Source organism: Ranitomeya imitator, chromosome 1, assembly GCF_032444005.1.
Source record: "Ranitomeya imitator isolate aRanImi1 chromosome 1, aRanImi1.pri, whole genome shotgun sequence".
NCBI lineage: Eukaryota > Metazoa > Chordata > Amphibia > Anura > Dendrobatidae > Ranitomeya > Ranitomeya imitator.
In genome coordinates, this window is record NC_091282.1 from 1081886834 (window position 1) to 1081893611 (window position 6778).

Here is a 6778-nt window from a genome sequence, read left to right on the forward strand (position 1 = left end):
CAATGCCATCAGTCCCCATAAGCTAGCACCTTAAAGAAGCATATCACATATTATACAGTTTTGGTTTTTATGATGTTTATATGTTTCGGTCAGATGAAGGTCAAAAATCTTGTTTTGGGCTGTGTCTTACTAATGAACCCGTATAGACACACTTACCACATATGTCAAAAGCTTTTTTGACATCTGTAATAAATGTAATTAAAAAAAAGAATGAATAGAACTTCACTCTAAACGAGAACCTGTCGACAGGATTTTATACGGCAAATTAATGGCATGTATGTAGAGGCGCGTTAATACTGAGAAAATCCTGATCTTTCTCATAGAAATCCTTTTTTACTGCTTTAGAGAAATCCATAGTTGAAATAATATGCTAATGAGTTGAAGTGCAGTGGGCGGTCCCTGCACCTACAGCTCTCCTGCCTCTGTCCTTATTAACCACCCGCTGCCTTTCTCCTGTCCTTGATGTTTCAATGTCCAGTCAGTCACAGGCAGGAGGCTGCAGCAGAGGAATAGGGGGAGCTGTAGGTGCAGGGCCCGCCCACTGCACTTCCAGCTCATTAGCATAGAATTTCAACTATGGATTTCTACGAGAAAGATCAGGATTTTCTCAGCATTAAAGTGCCTCTACATACATGCTATTAGTTTGGGATATAAACCTGATGACAGGTTCTCTTTAAATTGTGAGTTAAAAGCATTATCTGTTGACAGCGTAACTTTAGCAATGTCGTAGACCCATTTCATCACGTTAGTCAATACAGGAACCTATGGAAAGGAGACATGGGATGCTGAAACTTTTAATACATACTAGATCATAATGCATAGACAGGACTACTACCTTACCTCCAATATACTGGGTCAAACAAGGTAAACAACATAGTTGAAAGCAATACAATTATTTTGTCAAACAAGAAAACCAAAGATGTTAATTACAACTGCTTAACAGGTGAGATTCTATCATGGCTATCCTGTCAGATGGAACTGTTTTATATAACGGCTACTTCTATAAGTGCTCATGTCTGTGCTGGGTTCATTTATTAATGACTGTGTCATTCAAGTCTTGCATGATTAGTAAACACTGAATATTATTGCACCCTAAAATGGAAAATCCATATGTATGCGGCTCAGTAGTCCTCGAGTATGAAAATCCCAGTGTATTGGAGCAGTTTTCACCACAAGCATATTTCAAGAGTAAGCTCCGCAGTACACCCGGAAATACAGCACTTAGCTGGATCTTGTGTGAACAGGCATGAGAGATTGACCGTGCATTACCTAATATGTGATTAAGATCTAAGAGATAAAGCTATGAACAAAATAGTATTTTTTGCATAACCCATGCACTATACGTTCTCGGATGATGGAAGGAACACATTGTGCAGGTAGTTTGTATGTAACTTGGGTATTGAGTGCAATGACAGCGATCTGTGAAATTATTGTGTATATTGACAGTCCAGCATCTCATAGATCCACAGTGAGTGAATTGTGTATCGCAGTGGTCTGCTATCCACAGCCCCATATTTGTGAAACTACATTAATCAGCATGCCCTGATAACGCATGCATGTGATGTGCAGTTTCACAATAACTGGAGCCTCCCAGGTTGCAGACCACTGCTATGTTATTTTGTCTGTAAGAAATACCATGCTTTTTGCTTTATATGATAACACCACTATGCATTTTCTTCATGTTTTAGTTTGATTTATGCAGATTTTTGATACACTGTATGTTTCTGTAGAAATTGTACAGATACCGATGCATTTTACTATGGGTATTGGGGTGCTCCTGTTAATTTTGGGGTTGCTTGTTTTTCTAGATGCAAGAATAAATATTTTAATTTTTTGTCATTGTTTTCTATATACATAAAATAATATCTTCCCTAAAAGGCCAGTTTTACACATCCAACATACATGGTCCAAGAAGAGACCGCAATAGGCAGTTCTCCTCACTCAAACTCAACAGCCTCATAGGCGTACATTTGTGGCCAAGCGTTTTAAGACTGAAGTAGAAAACTTTGTGAAAATCAACATTTGTGTCAGTGACTGTAGATCTTTTAGTCGCATTTTTTTATGGTTACTGAATTACAATTGTAAGCAATTCATAAGATTTTACTTTTTTATTGAAAGATACATCAAGTTTGTTCAAAGAATCAATATTTTCTGTGTGAACCTTATTTTTTTCAAACTTCTATAATTCACCCTAGTAGCTGGATATCTGCTTCTCAGCCCAATCCTCCCCAAAGAGACAATTTGCATACCATACTTCCTTGTGAATGCTACACCTAATTACTGGTGCCCTTCTCTTAAGGTACCGTCACATTAAGCGACGCTGCAGCGATATAGACAACGAGCCGATCGCTGCAGCGTCGCTGTTTAGAGACGTCAAACACGGCAACACCAGAACGATGCAGGAGCGATCCAGAGACATACTTATCGTTCTCGCTGGTTGTTAGCTCCATGTAAAAACATTGCTGGCATCGTTGCTTTTGCTGTCAAACATGACGAATCACGCCGACCTGATGACCAAATAAAGTTCCGGACTTCTAGCTACGACCAGCGATGTCACAGCGGGATCCTGATCGCCGCTGCATGTCAAACACAACAAGATCTCTATCCAAGACGCTGCAACGTCACGGATCGTTGTCGTTCTCGTTGTGAAGTTGCTCAGTGTGAAGGTACCTTTTGTCAAGTTTTTAAAGAAATCCTACACAACCTCGTTAACCCCTTTCCCACCTGAGACATATACATACGTCCTTGTGACCTGGGCCTTGTTGACCTAGGACGTATGGCTATGTCCTGGTGATTTTGCACGCACATAGGCAGTGCTGCGGGGTGTCAGCTGATTCTGACAGCTGACACCGGCATTCAGTGCTAGGAGCGGTCACCCTCTGTCCTTGGACACACCGTGACATCATCCTGGGGTCCTGATCGTTGCCCTGGTGACTAGATGTTGCCATAACGACATCCGGGTCACCAGAGCTAGCAAAGTTGCTAGATCATGCTCAGAGCACGATCAGGAAATTTGTCAGTGCAGAGCTGACAGCTCCTGTATCCCCCTACTATACAAGCGATCAGTCTGCAAAAAAAAAGTCCCATAGTCTGCCAAAGTGAAAAAGTTAAAGAAAGTAAAAAACTTTTAGAAATTGTAAAAATATTTTTTTTTAAATTATAAAAACAAATCAAAATATATTGTACCCATAAATAAATATTTTTATGAAAAAAATTAAATAAAAGTACACATATTTGGTATCACCACGACTGGAACGACCCGGCCTATGAAATTCTCACTAGTTAACACCTTTAGTGAACACCATAAAAAAGACAAAAATAAATGCTTTATGATCATATCGCAGAACAAAAAGTGGAATAAAACGAGATAAAAAATACAAATATAAATAAACAGTACTGATGAAAACGCCATCTTGTCCTGCAAAGAACAAGCCCCCATACAGCTCCATCAGTGGAAAAATAAAAACGTTATGGCTCTCGGAATAAAACGATGCAAAAATAATTATTTTTTTTCTACAAAAGTTTTTATTGTGGAAAAGCACCAAAACATAAAGCTATAAATAAGGCATCGCCGTAATCATACTAACCCGAAGAATAAAACTGCCTTATCAAATCTACCACACGCAGAACGACATGAACCACCCTCCAAACAATTCCTGAATTGCTAGTTTTTGTTCATTCTGCCTCCCAAAAATCAAGATAGAAAGCGATCAAAAAATGTCATGTGTCTGAAAATGGTACCAATAAAAACGTCAACTCATGGGGGGCGTGTCCTAGCTGGCCATGTGAGCGGTCGCAGGGAAGAGCGCTCCCGCTGCCAGTAGGACAACTAATCCTGTTTTAACCCCGACTTGCGGGGATACTTACAATTCTCCGGCTAGCTGAAGGGCCGGAGAGGGCAGCGGTGAGGAGCGGCGGGTCCGGAGTCGGCGGCGATGACCAGGAGGCGGCAGAGAGACGCTGGCACCGGCGATGCAGGAGCCAGCCAAGATGGCGCCGATGTGAGGGAGGACGCCGAGAAGGAGAACGCCGCATGTCAGCGGCGCATGGAGGTGGCCGCAAAGCTGCAGCAGTATGCCAGAGTGGAGGCTGCTGAGGAGGCAGGAGCAGGAGCTGGAGCTGACCAGGAGGTGGAGGAAACAAGCGCAGCCGAGCAGCATGAGGTACAGAGGGGGAAAGAAGGAGACAGCATGGCGGGGGCTAGTGGGGGACCTGGAGGCATACTGCAGGGAGAGGAGCTGACCCTTAGGGATGTAATCACCCTGATCTCCTTGTGCCAGCAATCCCTGAATTCCTTGGCCCAGCAGATGCAGGAAGTTAAAGGGGACACGGCACAGATTAATGCGGCTCTGCAGAAAATGGACAAACGTATAGGAGTGGTGGAGGAGAGGGTGAGCACGGCAGAAGATCACATAGTTAAGCTACAAAAAGCTGAAAAGAAGTTCGCCCAAGCAATAGCCGAGCTCGCTGCCAAAAATGAGGATCTGGAAAATAGGTCCAGAAGAAATAATATACGTATAGTGGGGCTGCCTGAAAAGACTGAGGGGAGAAATCCTACTGAGTTTGTGGAGAACTGGCTGCTGGAGAAGATTGGGAGCACAGAATTGACAAAAGTCTCTGCTGTTGAACGTGCTCATAGGGTCCCGCCGCAGCCCCCTGCCCCAGGAGCAAATCCCCGTACCATGCTTGCTAAAATACTGAACTACAGGGACAGAGATATTATTCTCAGGAAGGCTAGAGAGATGGAAGATCTGACGGCTGGAGGTCAGAAAATTGCCATTTATCCAGATTATTCAGCTGCAGTTCAGAAGCAGCGGATGAAGTTTACTGGAGTCAAGCGGCGACTGAGGGAGCTGGGAGTGCAGTACTCAGTGATGTTTCCCGCCAAGCTAAGACTGGTGGCTTTTAATAGGACACATTTCTTCCTGACACCGGAGGACGCTACCCAGTGGCTTGACACCAATGAGAAAAAGTTGAAAGGAGTGGGAGACTGACATGCCGGCGAGATTTGGCTGGAAATTGGTCCCTCTGTTGGTGGTGGAGAGTTTTGCGCTTGTTAGCGTCGGTTAAAAAAGTTGAGCAACTGCTGAGGGTTCTGCTAGGCCATATTGAGGACTGGCCGGAGGGGACAGTACTGTCTACCAAATGTGGGGGAGGAGGGCTATGACGGATATTGTAAATTGGTTTACTATTTTTCTTATATGTCATAGAAGTGCTTTGATAAGTTATAATAAAGTTAGGGGAAATTATGTTTGTTATGGCAGCGGGACGCGAATGGAGAGGGTTAAGTGAGGGAGAGTGTTTGCAGTGGGCAGTGGAGCCCCACTCTTGCTGAGAGGAAAAATGTGTTACATTGGGGGGGTTAGGGGAGTAAGTTGGGAGGAGGTAGGGGGGCGGGAGAGGGTAGGGGGGGTGGGAGGGGTGGGGCAGCTCATACTTGGGAAATTGGATACTATGAGAAATGATGAGCCACAGGGGGGGAGAATGTATTAAAATATTGAGCTGGAATGTGAGAGGTCTGGCGGATAAAACACGGCGAACGGCAAGTTTGCAGTATGTCCGAGAGCAGACGGTCTCAATGATATGTCTGCTGGAGACGCATTTAGTGCGGGAGAGGGTGAATGTATTGAATAGGCGCTGGAAACAGAAAGCATATCATTCTACTTTCTCGACGTATTCTAGGGGTGTGTCTGTGTTGATTCCTGCTGGGGTGCAATATGAGGAGGTAGCGGTAAAAGATTTGGATGGTCAGTATGTGGTGGTGAAATGTAAAATGAATGGAGTATTGATGTGTATAGCGGCAATGTATATTCCGCCCCCATACTCAAGCAAGAAGATAAGAGAGGTGCTGGAGAGGGTAGAGCGCTGGGGACCGTTACCATTACTAATTATTGGCGACCTTAATAATATATGTGATGACTTTTGGGACAAGAACAAAAACCCCCAGAATAGGACGGCAGGACATACCACTACGTTTGGGACTTATGTCGGGGAAGTGGGCATGGTTGATTTATGGAGAGTTAGGCATATCGGGGAAAGGGCTTATTCATGCTACTCACCAGCTCATGGTACGCTGTCTAGGATTGATCTGGCACTGGGTAACCGATTATTAGATACGATGGTGGGAGACGTGAGATATTTACCTAGGGCTCTCTCAGACCATAGTCCAGTTGAAGTGGAATTCAGACCAGTGGGGATACGGAACGGGAGCAGAAGGGAGTGGAAAATTCACCCTAATTGGCTACACAGTATAGATTTGGAGAAGATTAAGAAGGAATTTTTTGAGATAAATGAGGGAAGTGTAGATGTGCTTACTGTGTGGGAAGCCATGAAAGCGTACTTGAGAGGGCTGTTGTTTAGGGATATTAGCAGGTGTAAGCGGAAATCGAGAGAGGCAGAGAGGTTGGCGATAGATGGGCTGAGGGTGGCTGAAGATGAGATGGTAATAATGGGTACTTTGGAGGCTGGGAGGAGGTTAAAAGCAGCTCAAAACCAGCTAGAGGCGGTCTTGCTGAGTAAGGCTGAAAGGAAGAGGGAATTCATGAATCTGGCCTATTATCAGGAGGGTGAATCAGTGGGTCATTTGCTGTCACTGGTGGCATCTGCCCAGAGAAATACATCCTTTGTTCATTCTCTGGTGACTGGGAGTGGTGTTGCTGTTTCGGAGACTTCAGAGATTTTGGAGACTTTTGCAGATTTTTACGCAGACCTATACTCCTCTCGGGCAGATGGGTCAATGGAGGACACGGTGGCGTTCCTTGAGGAGTTGGAGCTCCCG